The sequence below is a fragment of the Motacilla alba genome, chromosome 3, assembly GCF_015832195.1.
Source record: "Motacilla alba alba isolate MOTALB_02 chromosome 3, Motacilla_alba_V1.0_pri, whole genome shotgun sequence".
Lineage (NCBI taxonomy): Eukaryota > Metazoa > Chordata > Aves > Passeriformes > Motacillidae > Motacilla > Motacilla alba.
This window is the reverse complement of record NC_052018.1, coordinates 92630522-92648967: the sequence shown is the minus strand read 5'-3', so window position 1 is coordinate 92648967 and position 18446 is coordinate 92630522. Positions and strand designations below refer to the sequence as shown.

Sequence of the window (18446 nt, the reverse complement as noted above, 5' to 3'; positions counted from 1 at the left end):
TGGCTGGTTCGGAAGCGTTCAAACTCCATTGGAGGCGACAGCGCAGGCGCGCGGCGGCCCCGAGGCCGTCGCCCTCAGCTGGGCGGGGCGGTGCCCGCAGTAGGGCGGGGCGAGCGGCGGGGCGGCAAGGGCATGAGGGTGGGCGAAGGGATGGGGATGCAGGGGGGGGGTTGTGGGGTGTGACGGACGGTGGTGTCATATCTTTATCCAAACCCACTTTCCCGACCCCAAAGAGAACCTGAATTATGAGAAAAGGAACGACAACATGCTGTCCCGGTCGTCACCCGTTCACTGGGAAAGATCAACGGCATGATCCCGTAGTGCTTTCCTATTCAGTTCTGCTCCCAGGGCTTAGGGTTCGTTTTTCCTTTAGTTTTTCTACAGGCGAGCAGGGAATTGAGCCCAATATTACACCTTTTCTGCCCAGAAATAAGCTCAATCAAAAAGCCCCAAATAGTTTGTAAGTATGGTCTAACACAGAGCATAGAATGGACATGGCAACAGTGAAGGCTGAAGGATTCTGAGGTTCCTGTGAACTTGCCTGGGTACCCGTGACTGGTTTTTCAAACCCTCGGGTATTCCCCTCCCTACCTCCCCCTTGACCGCCTCTCTGAGGCGAGTTTTGGATTTGAAGCACAATGTTCCTTCCCGTCAGAATCCGTGACTAGTGATTCTATGATCTGATTGTCATTTTACCTATTTAAATGTTCTGCCTCTCATAATTATTCTGAGAATATTTACTCAAGCACTGCTCTTTTAATCATATTTAGAAAATCGAGTTAAACAAATCTTCCGTGAGAAGTTAAACAGCTCACCAGTCAGCTGGTGAGAGCTCTGATTATAAATAAACACGGCACAACAAACTCACCAGCACATTGTTAAAAAATCTCCAAACTGTCTCCTGAACAAAACAAGCCATTGCAGTGATGGAACTGATCCATCATAAATACCTCTTCACAAATAACGATTAAAAACCCCCAAAACAACCAGACAGGCTAGAAATTTCCATTATGAACTTAATGCAGGTGCTCCTGGGGGAACAGCACAGAACAGCAGTGGAGCAGGAGCTGCTTTAGAAGAGTAGAAAACCCTCATACACTGGCAAATAATTAATTAAATAAATACTGCCAAATAATTAATGAAAGCTGAGAACTAATCTGAACTGAAGGGGATCCTCTGCTTGGTGGACAAGGGGCAAATGTTCTGTAAGAATAAAATACTCATTATATGCTACTTTCAGTAAGTGTTTCCCACTGGACAGTAAAAAATACTACTTAATCAATTGTAGAAGTTGAAGAGTTTTCATTTTCTACAGATGATATTACAGTGGGACTACTGATGGACATGGAGCTCTAGCATTTAAACCAGTTAATCATGATTAATCCCTCAGGGAAAGCTTCTGTGAAACAGCTTCAACTTCCATGAGTGGTGGCCTATTTCTCAGTAGGGAACGAATGAGTAGAGACAGCCTCCAGTGTTGTTACAAGGCATGAAAAAGGAATAAGCAGCTGGTCTGTGCAGAGCTTTTAAGATGCAGTCTGATTAATATCTGGATAACTGAGGCTAAAGGAAGGGAACCAGACCACTGTTGTCAACTTAAATATGAGAAAACACTTTTTCTGAAGCTGATTTCTAAGAATGGTCAGGTTTGTACTGGGATAATGATTTACAAATTAATTCTTTCATATTTGACAACCTTTATGTAACTATTGCAGGAATTAACTAATTATCGTGAAAGATAAAAAGACTCATAAAGAGTACAGAAACTTGTTTTTTCTTTTGCCACATCAACTTATTCTGCACAATACCTTCATAAATGTCGAGACATTAATTACCAGAAGTAAATAGAAGAATAAAAATATTAGTAAATGTAAGATTGAATTATGAGATCCATGAATAAGACCAAATACTCTGAAAAAATAATAACAACTTATAAAGGATCTTAATAATAATCATCAGTTTGTCTAACACTTGTAATTATTTTCATTATTCTCTACTGGCTGAATTCTTTAGGTCTTTCTAGGACGCTCTCAAAATCCCCTGTGTTAGAGTTCCCCATGATTTTGAGCAAAGACTACCTCAAGTCTTGTGAAATGGCTTTTCTCCATCCTTGGAATCCCATTCAGTTTTTGCCAAATGCCAAACATCACCATTTATGTTTTCTCACCTGCATTCCTTACTGAAATTTTTAGTAAGGGTCCAGAACATTAAGTCAAGTACAAAAACCACTAAAAGTTAAATTTGTATTGCTACTACTTATGTCAGAGCATGTGATGGAACAAAACCAGAAGGGAAAGAAAGGAAAAGAAGTTCTGATGAGAAAATCTCTCTATTCTTGAATACAAGAAGAGGAAACCAGGTAGAGCTTCTCCTCCATATTCTTCCTTGCTGGACTCAGAATCCATCAGGAAAGGCCAAATTCATCTAAGTGAATAGATATGCACATCGAGGAGCACTTGAGGAGCTGGAGCAACCCCATTCACCTAGGGAAAGAGATAAATGGGCTGGGTACTCTGTGTTGGATGGGGTTCCACCTTCCCAGCTTCCCCATGGAGGCACCAGAGGCAGACACTCTGCCAAGCTAGGTGTGAAAGAGAAGATGGATTATTTTCCTTAGCCTCACCCAAACCCCACCCTGTATTAAGTGATGCCTCTTGCCTCTGGAAAACAAAATTCCCCATATCTGCCAGTGCAGGAAAGTAACTGAGAAGATGGTGACAGTTTAGGTGTCAGTACTCCACCTGCACAGTTAAGTCTGCACTAATAGAACCGGTGAGCTACTGTTGTAAAATACATTTGGTTGTTTGTACACCCTTAGATTCCCTATTCTTCACATGGCTTTTCACAGAACACATAGCTTGTTTAGTGAACAGAATGGATGTTGAGTTGGGTGCCATTGGGATGCATAGAGAACCTTACACCTTTGATTTCTCAACTGCCTTTTGCTCTTATGTTTTTAAAACATTTGAAGTGACCTGCACCATCTTTTTTCACAGTTACTAACAAAATCAGGGACCACAGCATATCGCAATTGTAACTCTGCTCCCAATGGAGATGGGGGTGTTTCTCTAGTGAGTATTACAGTATTTTTACATACCAATTGAAACTGTTACTGAAGTGCCAATGCCTATACCTGTGCTAGGGTAAATTGGATGAATGTATTAGTGGATCAGATACCTACAGTTGCTCTATTGTTTGGGATCACATTGGCTAGTACAGCCTACTAAACACCAGTGGGGAGGTTTCCTAGTACTGAAAAGGTGACTGAGGTTACCTGGCTTGTCTAAGGTGACACAATGAATCACATGCATGTGGGTGCTGGATGGGCACCCACAGCTGCGGTTCCTGGCAGTTTAAAACACCTCCAGGCAATGTTGCCACACTGCCAACCTCCCTTCTGTTCCCCACTTTGCCACTGTTCCTTTGTGACAACTTTGGTGCTGATCTGAACTGCCAGGTGAGAAGGTTAAACAGGTAAGGGGTATTATGTTAAGCAAAGACCTTTCTGGTAGCAGCAGCATATACACACATACATTGGTTGCAAACTGCTGCATTGTCTGGTGAGAAAAATGCCTGTTCCAGCTCATCAGGTGGAGCAGGGATATGCAGGAGAGACTGAAGAAGGCTGTGGGGACATCAGCTCAAATGAGTTAATACATCATGTAACAAGACCCTAAGTCCCTTTGCTCTAATCCGTAACACCTATCTGTCACAAATGATAGCAAGAAACCTTTACACAATAAATTAATTCTTGGGTTTTATAACCAGTGTGTTTTACAAGGATAAAACTATCTTACAGCTCCTGCTTTCAATTAAGTCCCTGATATATTTAGGACAATTACTCTGAATAATTTTCACCACAGGAAAGTATTTTCTGACCTTTACATGCAGTGTAGTATTATTGTGATTTTTTAATAATCTACAAACTTCTGCATAAATGTTAAACAGTGGATTTAAAGCTGCTGAGCAGTTACAAAGACAGACCCACTACAATAAAAAATAGTAAATTATTTAACCATATAAAGGACTGAAAACCAGAGTGCTTGCTAGTTATGTTAGTAAATATTAGTTTTGAATGAATGTGTTACTTGTTCAATGCTTGTTAGTATATTGGAAGGGTGGAGGAAGAAAGCAGACATCTAAAATGAAATTTTTTTATGTAGGTGAACACATACCCTCCTAACTGAAGATGGGTTTGCAACTCTAGCAATAGTTGCAGTAGTGAAAAGGTATTCATGTCTTTCTTTCCTGTTCTAAAAACATTATTTTCAAATTCTATGAATACAGCCATTAGCATAATGCTTAAAGGGCTGATGTACAGTTAAGAAAATTATAAATAATTACAGCAATTACATTATGATCTGACACATCAAGTCCATATTGTCGAGGGCTTCAAATTACCAGTTACTAAACTGTAAATAAGATTGGAACCCTTTTTTTTTCTTTAATGTTGATTTCCCTCTCTTTATTGTTCTGTTGCCAACCAGAAATGACGATACCAAGCAAATGTTTCACGCGACATATATTAACACAAAAAATACATTCATTATACAATCAAACACTGTTATATCTTATGGGCAATTAGTTATCAGATTTCAAAGGGCGTTTGGTCAGATAGGAACATGTATCCTTCATGGTCCAATCTTCCCTAACTTTCATGGATCTATAGCTTTAATTTCTTTTGGCCCCCATTTTTGTTAGAACTGTATGCTTAACCACACACAAGTACATCTACTGTGAACATCATCCTCTTCTAACCAGAGAGAAAAGCAGTTAAGAGAGAAGTGTACTACATGTAAACTAAAAGGCATGTACTTTTTTATAGCCATCTCTGACTCCTGCCACCTTTTCTACCGCCTTTTTAAAATGGGGAATTTAGAAAATGCCAGCTAGTAAGTTAGGTTACCTCTATTTCTTGTCAGACCTCCCTAAAGTTTGTTTTTTCTTTGGCTTACATATAATAATTTTCTCCCTCTATGACCTTTAACTACTTTATTAACTTTTCTTTTTCACTACTTTTTAATTTCCCTTTTCCTCAAAGACCATCTCTCCCAATGGTACCTGGCCATGATAATCTGCATGATTGCCTTCACAAGTCTGAGTTTTGCTTCTTTGTCGGCTTCTCTGTTCTAGGTTCTTGATCATTTATCGTGGCTGCTTTTGCTATGCTTAATATTCAGTTTGAACATCCCCTTCCTATGAACTACCAAAATTAAACTCTTGAGCTCATACTTTGTTTCTCCTCTGTTATGATCTGGGATGCACATAATTCAAGTTTTGTTACTTTCTAATCACTGGCCCAAATTTCAGCTTTTTGTCATGGAAGTTGATTTGTGTATCCATTATTTTTTGAACATCCACATTGCCCAGGAAAGATACAAATCCATACCCTTTGGAAACACCAGTTCTGTCAGTAATTACTTTCACTTCACAATACACAGTATTGTATGATTTAAAGAAACTCCAAATTTCGGCTTCATTCACCCTTAAATAAATTCCACCAAGACTGTGTTTGGCATGATTTTTCCTTCTGGCAAAGCATGACCCTGACTGACTGTTGACAAATGGGTGTTACCTTCTGAAGTACTTGCACAGTGGGTCTCTGCATTTGCACACATCATCCACAAAAGCTGAGGTTGTGCCCACACACTAAAAAATAAATGAGGCTTCTAAAACAAAAACAATATGGACTTTTCTGAAAAAAAAACCCAAACCCAACCAAACCTGCAGACACAGGTTTTTGGAGAGGTGGGAGGGGGGTGGGTTTTGGGGTTTTTTTCCCCCACAGGTGGATAAGGGCAGCTGTGTACAAACTTCTGCCTCATGAGCTGTGGATCTCATCTAGATTTACACAGGACTGCTTTCTATTTGAATCCAAATAGGTTACCTTGAGCCCTGGTAATTCTCTCAGGTACTGGATGCTGTTCTCCATGGTGTTCCACCTGCTTGGGCACACCACTAGATCATCCTGGAAAGAATACCTTTCCCTCATGCTTGACAGGAGTCACCAGAACACTAAAGGACATGTTCAACACACTGAATCCTTTCATATATCAGATGGCTTATCTGCCGGTATCTCCTGTTCAGCTTCCAATTCTTGCTCAGTGCGTGACTCAGATAAGCCTGTCCACTCATCATTATCCCTGTTAAAAGGTTAAGTCTTTACTTCATTTCAGCCCTGCTGACTGCTTGCCATCTGACTTAACCTGGCCACTGACAGAGGGCTTTAGGTCCACAGTGTGTCTGCAGCTTGAAACCCAGGATCTAAGCTGAAATATTGGTCTTCCGACAACCAAGAATTCATTGTGAGGAAATTCCACTGTTATTTATTATACACACATATTATATATATATATATGTGTGTGTGTGTGTGTGTGTGTGTGTATGTATGTATGTATAAATTAACATGTATATGTATATTTAATGCATATACTTATCTGAGAATCTATACTTGTTTTGTGTTGTGTTCACTTACCAGTCAAACAATTTATTAGACACTGAGATAATTAAGAACATCCCTTACACCATTCATGACAAAGTAATCCAATCACTTATTAGTTTCTACCTATCTTAATGTTGTACCTAAAATCTTCCAGTGTTTCTCTGTGAAAAGTTTGATTATTTAAGACAAAAGTACACTTCCTTATCCTACCCTCACCATAACCACTCCAACATTAGTTCTGCTATTGTTACAGGCAAGCTGTACAGTGAGTTTTCAGTCACCCAACTAATTGTAATAGGAAAACCCATCTCAAGCAGCCATAGTTTATGAGCCACTAACAGAAATGGTCCAACAGACTAAGTATGGAAAGAGGAAACAACTGCTCTCTACATCTTAATGACTTTGATTATCATTTTATCTATCTCCTCACCTCTTCCAAGTCTAAATGTCAACAGTTTTATTGATAGTTCCTATACTATTTTTGTATAAATCCTTTCCAGGAATTATTTTAATGTATTTCAAGTCTTTCCAGAGCATCTAGCTTATCATGAAAATGACAGTCAACATAGAAAATAATATTTATATATACACCTCTCAGCATCCCAAACTGATCTAACTCAGAGCAAGTTCCCTGTTTGTTTTGATCAAAAGTGAGAAAAAGAATCAGAGCTTTTTTAGAAACAATATACAGATTCCAAAAAGCTGAGACATATCTAGCTGAGGTTTTATTCTTTTACAGTACACTTCAGAAAATCCTTTCAGAAAACTTTAAAATCTGGAGTTTCAGAATACTCTCATATCCAAGCCTGGTCTTAGACCCATTTCACAGAGATAAGCAAATATTAGTGGGTCAATTCAAGTTACACAGGTTTGTGACAGTCCCAAACCCACATTTTAGATTATGACATTAGCTCTTTGCTTTCTCAAGAAACTATTTATCTCTGAGCGGTGACAGAGTCTTTTCAATGGGGTATCCACAGTCAGACACATAAATCCACGCTGAGATGCATGAAGATTATCAGAAGGGGGCAGCCACTAAATCATCTATAAATCAGTGGTGTATACTGACTTCAAGGCAAGCTGAAAAACTAAGTTCTGCTAAAAGCTGGTGATTTTTTTTTTGTTTGGGTTGGGGTTTTTTTTGTTTGTTTGTTTGTTTTTGTTTTTTTTTTCCCAAGAGGCCATTGTCTTCAGAAACATGAAGACCTAATACCATGCTAAATGGTACATTCAAAAAAATCCAAATTAGTAATCCATGAAAACTGTAAAAATGTTATTCATTCTGTCATTGGACAGCAGTAACAGTTGCATAGTAAGCTACATTCATCATCCCAAACCTCTTTGGAGTACTGGCAACCATGGAATCAAAAGTTCCTTACTTTATTCACAAATACTAAAAAGTTTTTTGTTTTACTGCCATCATTGGAGACCTGAAAAGATATTAAACAATACCTAAAAAGGTATTAAACAAGTCCTCAGGCGGAATACAACCCTAAGGAAACTAGAATATTCAACACAGTGTAGTTTATTTGCACAGATAATCAGCCAAGACTTACTACAAGACTGGGTGCTGTAGTTGTGATAAGCCATAGAGTATTATAACATGTTAGCTCATGCTTGGTGGCAACAGGTTTGTTTTCCAAGGTTGTGTAATCCAAATTCCTTTTCAAAGAGATGATTTTGAGAAGCACTATTAAATGGAGTAATTAATGAGAGCACTGAATACTAGAGAAGTTTTTTTTGTTTTTTTTTTTTTTCTGGTGAGCTTCAAACATTTAAAGTATCAATTTATAAAGAACGAATATGATTTTAAGAATGGCAATTTCTGCTAGTACACTAAGTTTCTGCTTACAGTACAATCAGGTCAGTGTACCCAGCTGTAGCACATGACAGAGATTTTAGGAACACAGTTAAGGTCACATTTACAATACAGATCTGGAATGTGTTGCAACTGCATTCTTTGATTTGATTGTAATGTAGATGACTGTAAAGCTAATTAAACATCATCTACTGTTCACAGGAGAAACCACCAGCTGTTGCTTAAGCACATTTTAAAGACAGTTTTTTTATGAAACGAGTTATGACATGGTTTCACCAACCAACAAGGACTGAGATTTTTCCATGCTATAACAAGATTCTTTAACACACTCAAAATATGTTTAATACAGGTTTTGCTATCAAGGTGCTAAGCCACTTCAAAATTCTTTGCGCAGTTTCATAACAAATGTCTCCTGTATTTTGACACAGATGAAGTCAGTTTTCCTCTGCTGATAGTTTACCATTTGATCAAGCTGAATTGTGTTGGGCTTTATTTTCATGAGAGTTTGAGAAAACATTCAGGCCTACCAAATCCAAAATTTGGGTAAAAAAAAAAAAATTATGTCTCTCTTCTATATGTTGCTTTCATCTGGAAATCAAAAAAGCACCTTATTAAGATCACTATCATTATCTCAGTTTTCAGACAAGAAAACAGACACAGGAATGTGCTGCTACATGCCCAACATCAGCCAAAAAACTAGTAGCTAAGGTAACTGAGATACAGTCCTATGTCGGTGAGTTATTTCCCATTTGTTGAGATGTTTCTATTTGTATGTTATTTAGATATTTATTCTATTTTGTGGAGCACTTAATACAATAATCCTGGAGATACTGTACAAGGATCCAGTGTAAAAATTTAATTATACCAGAGCAGAGGAAATATTCTTGAGATAGAATCCATAAATCATTACAACAAGTCAATAAAATCTCTAAATATAATTTAGAGGTGCTAAATATAATTTTTGAGGTTAAATAAAACTGCAGTAAAATTCCCTAGAAGCATAGAAAGGTAGTACCTAATCCAGCTCACATATGACTTGGTACAAGATTACCCATCAAAGTTTGCTGGAAAAATTTGAACCAGCACAGTCATCTGGGACCAAATCAATAATTTGTGTCTTGTTATCATTGTAATTTGTAAAAATAATTTTTTACCTCAAATTCTTGAAACAGTTTAAGTAACACCTAAGCTAGTTTTAGTCTTTTATTAAATGACTCCCCAACTAACAGATAAGAACAGTTAGTTTTAATCCCAAATTCATATACTCCTGACTGCTCTTGAGGAACAAAGATATGCATAAAGATTGCAGGTTTTAATAGTCCTAGAAAACTGTAGTAGCACCAACACAGCAGATTTGTGTATCTGCATACCTCTTTGCAGGAACGGCTATAATGTCTGGGAAGTTTGGTGTTTTAAAGCATCTACTGCTACAATCTCTGAAAGTCTAATACAGATATCAATAACTGCATTAAGTAATCTCATGGAAAGTAATGATCATCACAATTCCCAGTTTTGGGAATTGTTCTCTTGGTTGGGTAAATTTGCAATGCATTTCAACTTGCAGAGTTTGTTGAGCTGACCTCGCTCTTGCTGAGAAGCAGTATGATTTTATTTTTTCTATTTACTTTCATTTCTTCTAGGGGACCCAATCCTGCACGTGACCAGTATTTCAAATCTCTACCCCCCCCCCCCCCCCACCCCCCGAAATGTTCCAATCCTTCAGTGTGTCAGTGATTCTTGCAACATTGTTTCTTTTGCAGTTAAGCTCCCTAAAGAAATTTATTTCAAATGCTGAGAGACCTGAGAAAGTCAAAGCAACCAGCTGCAAACCAGGAATCTGACTATAAGTCTTTAGTGAGCCAGCTCACCACCTTGAGGCACAGATGAAAAAGTCAGTATTTACTGTGTTAAGAACAGCATCCTTACACCTGGCCCATCATGGGGAGGAGAGGACAGCAACCAAACAAGTTAAATCCTAGTTTTGATGTGTACTACCCTCTTTTGTAACTTTCTACTCAGTAAGGTAATCCCTTTTCTGTATCAGTTCAGAGGACAGCGGCTCCATTATCCATTTTATCACCTCATTCTGACACCTGATATTTTTCCTAGATTGTTGCACTAAGCTCTCGTATCTACACAGGGTCAAGTACAATTCAAGTTTAAATCTTAAATGGTGTCACTTCTTAGTGCCTCAGTGTAGCTGTATGTAAAATGGGGATGATAACTTACTTCATTAAGGTGTGGTGCTTGTAAAATGCTTGAGAGTCTCAGATGAAAAGAAGTGCTTGCAAAAGGTAATTATAATATTATTATGCCAGAGGTAAAGCATAGACTTGTGATTCCATGTACAGTGTTTAAATACAATTACTTATCTATCAAAATCAAGAATCTGTGCTATTTCTCCTTCTCTCAGCTCCTGATCCTCTTACTATTAATTACCACTGACTCCACTGAATCTGCTCACTCACTCCTTCAGTAAGGTATGCAAGAAACAAACAGTAACAACAACTCCAAAATAGTATCAATTCTGATTTATCACTATTTTTAATATTTTCCCCTGTTTGCAAGAGTCTTTAACTTTCTCAAATTGTCAATTTTGTTTTAAAGGGACACCTGCCTTTGACATTTCTGTAGATGCCGATTGGTACCAGAGGTATTTGTACACACTTTCTAGAATGTGGATTATTTTTGGAAAGTGGATAATTTTAAATATGTGTAGTTTTTCAGGCAAAAATAATTTTGCAAATTGCCCATTAGCTATGATGCACAAGAGCATCTACACATAATTTATAATATTCACATTACTCTTAAGCCTACTTGATTTGGTGTGATATATTCAACACTGTTGGTAGCCTCAACCTTCCTGACAGCGTTTCTACAGCGTGATATGTTCCCTGCTCCTTTTGTCATTTACACCAGGCATCAGATGGGCTTTCCCACATCTACCAAGTCCTGGGCATTTTGTGTAATTACGAACCACTACGTTTTAGGCCAACTTCAGGTTTTCTCCTCCTTGCTTTCCTGCAAGGGACAGAGGCATGACGGCGGCATCATGAGTGTTTTCCCATCACGGGTATTTTACCCTCTGTGCAGCTGGAAGAGCAGGGGTAACACAGTAACCACACTTCTACAAGTGAGGGTCACACAGTAAGTAGGCAGGAGACCGAAAGGGCTGAGGTGGGAAGAGCAGAAGCAAACACAGGGAGGAATGGAGAGAAACGATGCTGTCACGCAAGGCTGCAGGAGATGGACAGGGAGTTCAGGAAGGGCAGAGAAGTGGTTACAGAGAAGCAGGGCGGCACTGCTCCTTCGTACGGGAGGGCTGGAAGGAGGATCTCAAGAGCTTCCAGGCCCACGCGTGCAGAGTCTGTCTCAGCTCCCTGCCCGCCCCAAAGTCTGTCTGGGGGTGCTCCCCCAGCTCCCCCGGAGCTCCAGGGCGGGCTGGGCCAACACATGCGTGTAGCCCCACGGCAGGAGAGCCGGGAAGAGGCCGGCACCCGCACCTGGCAGCTTTGCCCTGCTCGGGAGAGCTGCCGCCAGCACCCGCCCGGATTGCGGATTGGCAGGAGCCTGCGCCCTCCTCTTCCTCCCTCCTTTTCCCTCCTCCGCGGGGTGGGTTTCAACCCTCCTCCGCCTTCCTTCGGGAGGGGGTTAAGAGTTAAAAAAGAAAAAAAAAAAAAAAGAAAAAAAAAAAGAAAGAAAGAAAGAAGGAGAAAGAGAAAAGAAATCCCAAGTCGCGTCCCCGACGTCTCCGGGCCCCGCGGCCGCAGCGGCCGCCCCACATTCCTGGCATTCCTGGGCCGTGACTCCCCGCGCCGCCCCAGCCCCAGCCCGGCCCCGGCCCCGCCGCCTCCAGCTCGCCCGCCCGCCGGCCCCGCTCGCCCCCGCGGGACACCAGTCTCCTCCCTCCCGCCCTGCCTCCCTCCTTCCCGCACCCCGCGGCCGGCAGCAGGAGCTCAGGGCGCCCGGCCCTCCGCGCCGCCACCGGCGGCCGCAGCGCCCTCCCGGCCGCCCCGCCGAAGTTCCCCGCGGTGGCCGGGCCGGGGCGGCGGGAGCCGCTCTCCCTCCGCAGCGCCGGGTGCCGGCGGCAGCCGCTGCCCGCGGGCCGGGACCGCCGCCTCCCGCGGGCGCGCACAAAGCCGGAGCCGCCGCGCTGCCCAGCAGGTAAGGAGCCGCCGCCGAGTTCGCTCGAGTTCGGGCGCGTCCCCGCGCAGACTTTGAAACAGCCCGAGCAGTGCCTCGCACTCGGAGCGTGCGGTCGGCAGCGTTTGCATGGGGCTCGCTGTGCGCGGCAGCGGGCTAGCACAGCTCCGCCGGGTGTGCACCGCTGTCTGTGAACCATCAAAATAGCCATGCTTGGGTTACAAATGCAAGTCGATGACCTGCGATAAGCGAGCCTTGGACGGTCCGTCCAGCCCGTGAATTTAATCTGTTTGACACTCAGATAAAACGGCATTTGTCTAGTCAAGAGGTATTTGTAAATAGCGAGAGTCGGCTATTTACAGGGTTCCGTACTGGGCTGCCTCTACTTACATCGCGGCATGCCCGTGTCTGCCTTCCCCTCCGCCCGGGGCTTTACCTTGCTCTTTGTTAGTTACGATCAAGCCTAAACTGGCCGTCTTTGGCAAGTCTGTAACTCTGCCGAGTGCTGCAGCAAAGATCGCAGCGAGGCAGAGAAGAGTGGCATCTGCTCTCGTTTCTGATGTGGTAAAGTCGATGAATTTTTAAGATCTCAAACCAGCTCACTTTATTGGGGTGTATTTGGGACGAGCGTTACATAATGTATGTGTGGTATGTGGAGATGATGTGTGCTGGAGCTTTCCTATCGAGTATGTTTTTATCTCTCTGATTCGTATGAAATAATCATATGTTTCCATTATAAGCAACTCTTTGGGTGTTTGTGACTTTAACAAGGTGGGAACAGTGACCTGTAAAAGGCTCAGATTTGATATGTTGTTGCCCAAGAAGTTTTCTGGGATTTTTTGGCATGTAGCGTGAACCCATAGAAGAAATGCTTTTACCAGAAGCCAGTTCTTTTTTCTTTAAACTCTATGCAGATAGTTGGTACAGGATTTGGTTGCTCCAAAACCACTGTTACATGCTGCAGCTCTTCAGAATTTGGAAAAATATTCATATAAAATGGCTTCCCCCCCATCCCCGCCCCCCCAAAATCACAAGTCACCACCTGCTAACTTCCATATTATGAGAGGATAGAGCTCTTTTTGAGGAGAGATGTGAGAGGAGGCAGTTCCAGCAGGGACTGTGTTCTCATTATCCAGCTGAGAATGTCCCATCAAATATGAGTGACAAAATACAGATTAAACAGCTTTTGCTCTTGGCCTCTGGGAGTTTTGTTGCTGACATCTAGTAGTTGTTACACGGTATAAAATAGAGCATGTGTTGACATTATAGTAATGCCAGTAAGCTTTAGGACCTGTTCTGTTACTGGCACTACTTGAACTCTTTCTGGTATCTTAAAAAGGCTGTGCCAGAGTTGCTTACAGACAGAGGGCACTTGTGTATATCTCGCGGGTCATGATACAAAACTTGGGAGCTTTGCAAACTTATGGGCTGAAGCACAGCCCATCAGCTAAAAGATAGTCCCTAAAATCTGTGGCAGAGCTTGTGGGCCATCAGTTCTGCCCGTGCATTTGTGTGTGAGAAGCAGTGTAAAGTATGTCTGCCTTGATGCATCCTCAAGGAATCCAGTGGTGCATACCAAGGCCAGAGTGAGGGCTGCTGGGCTGATCTCTATACTGAGCAATAAGAGCTTTTGTATGTACATTATATTTAGAGTTTTACACGTGCCTTTTAAGTATTCCTGTAATAGTAGCAGAAGTAGCTTTGGTGCAGCATTGTTCATGAGGGTTAATTAGCAACCAGTGTTAGTACTAATGACTGATTTTTCTCCTGGTCATTCTTGTCCAGCAGAAGCCCATGAGTCAGTTATTGTAACTTAGGTATGGAATGGCCTTCTATGAAATGCATCTGCTCTTGTGCACTTAGCAAATTGCTTTGGCCAGTTGCCAATTGCTTTGGCTCCTCCAATCATGGAGAAAGTATTTTACATATATACACACAAATAGAGTTGTGTGCATAGTTCTGATAACTCTATGGTTTCCTTTTTCTATGTTTATTTGAGCCAATCTGCTCCTCTTCATTCTGTTTCTCATCATATGCAGCGAGGCTGTGTTTGATTAATTGTTACTTAAGTAGCTCATTTTAATATGGATTTACATTTAGCATAGGTATATGCAGTATGAAAAGTGTACTTGAAGTCCATCTCCTCAGCTGGAAGCGAATCCTCTGTTGCAAGGGTTTGTCAGCAGAGGAGGAAACATGTAAACTGCTGGTAGTGTTCAACAGGTATAAAGTTTTCAGCAGGCAGTGTTGCTCAGCAGCATATACGTCCTAGTCCTGCAAAGACCCACCTGTGTATTTCAATTTACCTTGCCTTTCAAATGCCTTTGAAACCATGGGATTTCTTTTATATATGTAATAATAAACATCTGTACAAGTCCTTGCAGAAGCTAGGCTATAATACTTAGTATGCAGTATATTTGTGCATGTGTATTCAGCTCAGTTGTAAGAAGAATTCAGTAAAGGCCTAATTTCCATGCTGAGCAGATGCCATAGAATTTTTTTTTTATGTCTAAGTCCACTGTGAAGTACAGCATACCTTCGCCTATTATGCTTTGTGGAGTTCCATTGGAACAGATCCTGATCTTTGAAAATAAAGCAGTACCATGTAGATTTTCCTCCTGTGAGGAGGGACTACAGTACAAGATTGTGCACAAGATTCTCAAGTTTTATGTGAAAAAGTCAGGTTCCTTTTTTAAAATCTACTGGTTTTCTATTCAGAGACTTCATGAAAGCTGCTGCCTCCACCTATGAAATTGTTAAAAATATATATTAAAAACCAAGAATTAAAGAGTGGTTCCTAAAAGAATGGAGGTAGATCAGAGCTGAAGTCCATGTTTGTGGTAAAAAATATGATTTTGGTTTCACTGTCTAACCCCTATCCTCCTGTGCCTGATGAAGGGGACCTTAAAACTCAGTGGGCTTGTGCAGCTGCCTCTGGTAGTGCTGGATTCAGTCCATGTCCAGAGCAAGTGTAGCCTGTCCCATGGGGTGCCCTTGTTCTCCTTAAGGCCTTTTGGTTTGCTGTGCACGTGGAGCTGAAGAGTTGATCGGTGAGGAGACATGTCACACCATCTGAAGGAACAGGGCTCCTCACTAATGTGGAGGTAGCCCCAGGAGCAGCAACTGCAGTCCATGACTCTTCCCCTTTCCTTTGGGCTGTCAGCAGGAATGAGGAGAAATCAAGAATGTAAAAGGAATTAAGGACACAAGATTATGGTGCAGCACAAAATATGTAAAAAGAAGTGCATATTTGTTCTAAAATGTATTTCCTACCTTATCATGGCTGTCCTAATAAGCAGTTGAACATGTTATTGTCAGCTATATGTGAATACCTAAGAGACTGTAAATTTAGCTAACATTAAGAAGGTTTTCTGACCAAAGAACTTTTCTGGAGGATGTTTGGTATAGGACATAATGGATGCATGCTGGCTTGGGAAGAAGAGAATGTTGACCCCTCTGATGGCCTGTAGCCATTGTGACAGTCCTATTTTCTGCTCATTTGAAGAGTTTAGGTACCGATCTTTGCTCAACACCAAGCACGTCTTCTGGAAACTGCAACTCTTTTTTCTAATTCTCACTCAGTCTGCCTGTCCTTATGACTAAGAATACTTTTTTATTTTGTCAGTAACAATGTAAACCTAAAATTACATTATGTGATGTATAAACACCTCTGAAAAGAGGGTGGTGAACATGCATGTTGGTGATCTAATAAATTAGATGAATGATGGTGTGCCAAAACTTGCTAATGATGCAAAAGTATTTGGATTAGGCAAGATTGAAGAAGACTGAGAAATTGTAAAGGGAATCCAAAAAAGCTGGGTGAAAGGGAAGCATAGCAGATGATGTTGATATATTCAAGAATATGCATGTAAGATAGAATAATCAAATTGCTTGTTCATGTTATTGGATTGTAAATTAACTATATTTATTAAGGTGGAGAGGAAGATTTCAACAATGTTTTATTTGAAATTGTGCACTTTCTAATGCTTAGTGTTGGGCAGAAGAAAAATGCTGCAGTTGTTTTGCAGTATTGTGTTAATGACACAAAGGATGTTATTAAACTGGTGCTCAAATTCACCTGGAATAATCAGTTTGTGGTCTCCTATCACAGGAGAGTGATTGAAAAATATTTATGACATTGAACAGAAAATATTAAAGTAGGACTGTTTCAAGGGGGTCAGTTACAGGAGGTAGAATGTGTATGTGCAAAATAGTGCTTGACCATTACTCTTTGATACAATTCCTTGTTATAGGGAGTACTTTGAAAGACAAAGTGTATAATACTTCTAAATCACCATACCATTACACCGGTGTATATACCACCAAAGGAGACCATATAAACCAAAGCCTGTTAGGATGAACAAGATAGGTGTTCCTAGGGACAGGAAGAACAGTCAGAGCTACAATGAAGGGATTTTAACTGGACTGCTCTAGGATATAAATCAGCCCTATCTGACAGGGACTGAGAAATTTCTCTTAGGACAGATGATGCTATGTGTGCCTATTGTGATATTTTGTATGTTTTCTTACAGGGTAAGCTGCTCTTAGAAGAAGGGTATTGGGCTGATGATTAGACACACTGTAGTAATTTAGTTTCTATATTTTACTGTGAATGATGCTGATTTTAATTACATATTTGTGCAGGGAGAATTGAAAGATTAATTTTTTTTTTGTATATGCTCAGGTTTCATGGAAAGCATGTCTTAGACTTTAAGTCCTAAACACATTCAAGTTTGATATTTTAACTTCTTGAGATGTGCTCTGCTGTGGCCTGGGTTGGCATAGAGAAGGTTGGCATAGAGAAGGACAGAAGTGATGGTTAGGCTTCATTTAAAAGGCAGATAGCACTGCTATCTGTTATTAGTCAACTTGGTTATGATTTCTAGAATGTTATCTGATGGACAAAGGGTATTTTAAAATTTGGGTAGCTATTATAGTTTCAATTTCTCTATCAGAATGATAGTTCTGTGGCTGTGAGAGGCACAAGGACTGGTTTATGGAGGTAACTACATCTCTTGCAGCTTAGTGGGTGTTTCAAAGAAAATATTGTCAAAGCAGTAGTATACCAACACCATTGTATACATGATTCTTGCATATCTCTCAGCTGGGGGAAAGATTAATTTAGTAGCAGGCATTGTGATTGATCTAACAATCAACACCTCATTAACAGATTAGTGTATGTAGTGTATAACATAGTCAAGAGCTGTCTGTAGAAGTTTCAGGAAACCATAGCTTAAAAAATAAGAAGCCAGGACTTGTGCAATTTTTAGGTGGTCTAACCAGCCAGAATGAGCTGTCTTACAGCCTGCCTGCCCTTGCAGCTATCTGCAAAATAAAATGTGGACTGACTTTGCCTTCCATGTTGAAGAGGCTGAAGCTGTGTGAAGGGATCCTCACACTGCTTTTTGAACTTAGAAAATAAAGTTTATGGGCAGGTTGTCATTTGTAAAGGTGCATAAAAGTGATATTCTCTCCTGGGACATTCTTTGGCCCTTGGGCTGGATTCAAAGCATATCTCTCTGAAGGACAAAGGGAAGGGCCTTAGCCCAGGAGAAGTTGGCAGTGTAGGAGAAGCAGGAGGTTACCAGTAGTTGTTTTAGCTTGTGTTTGTGAAATTCTTTCTTGTTTTTACAACTGAGAAAATAGTTTGCATTCCTAAGGTTTTTGAGATTAGCTCTTATCATGGAACTCCCTCTTTTGAGAGGAGGCATTCACTACATTGTAGATAAAATGCCTTTAGGTTTTTATTGGTGATGATAATTGAGCCAGGTTTTTGGACAAGCCTGGGCAAAATCAGGGGACTTTGCCAATCAGAGATTCAACAGATAGAAGCCAGATCCTGTTTTGATGCCTCGCGCTGGTGCCATTTTGATTTTGACCTCTTCACACAGGACTTTCATTTGTACTTTCAGTGCAAAATGTGTCCTGTTGGTGGTGGAAACCCTGCATTTTCTGGGTATGTGATATGCAGTGCTTATCTCAGGTGCTTTCAAAGGGAGACTGTGTGTAAAGGAATTTCTACACAAAAACATTGTGTCTCTG

General features: G+C 40.9%; 2 protein-coding genes across 2 annotated transcripts in view; one reads left to right on the top strand and one right to left on the bottom strand.

Annotated features, from left to right (window-relative positions):
• CENPF (centromere protein F) overlaps positions 1-17189 on the bottom strand; it is a 52080-nt gene extending 34891 nt beyond the window's left edge. The window contains exon 1 of the mRNA XM_038134135.1: positions 12841-17189. The gene's annotated coding sequence lies outside the window, so the exon portion shown is untranslated. The remainder of the gene's footprint in view (positions 1-12840) is intronic.
• PTPN14 (protein tyrosine phosphatase non-receptor type 14) overlaps positions 12296-18446 on the top strand; it is a 110389-nt gene continuing 104238 nt past the window's right edge. The window contains exon 1 of the mRNA XM_038134137.1: positions 12296-12425. The gene's annotated coding sequence lies outside the window, so the exon portion shown is untranslated. The remainder of the gene's footprint in view (positions 12426-18446) is intronic.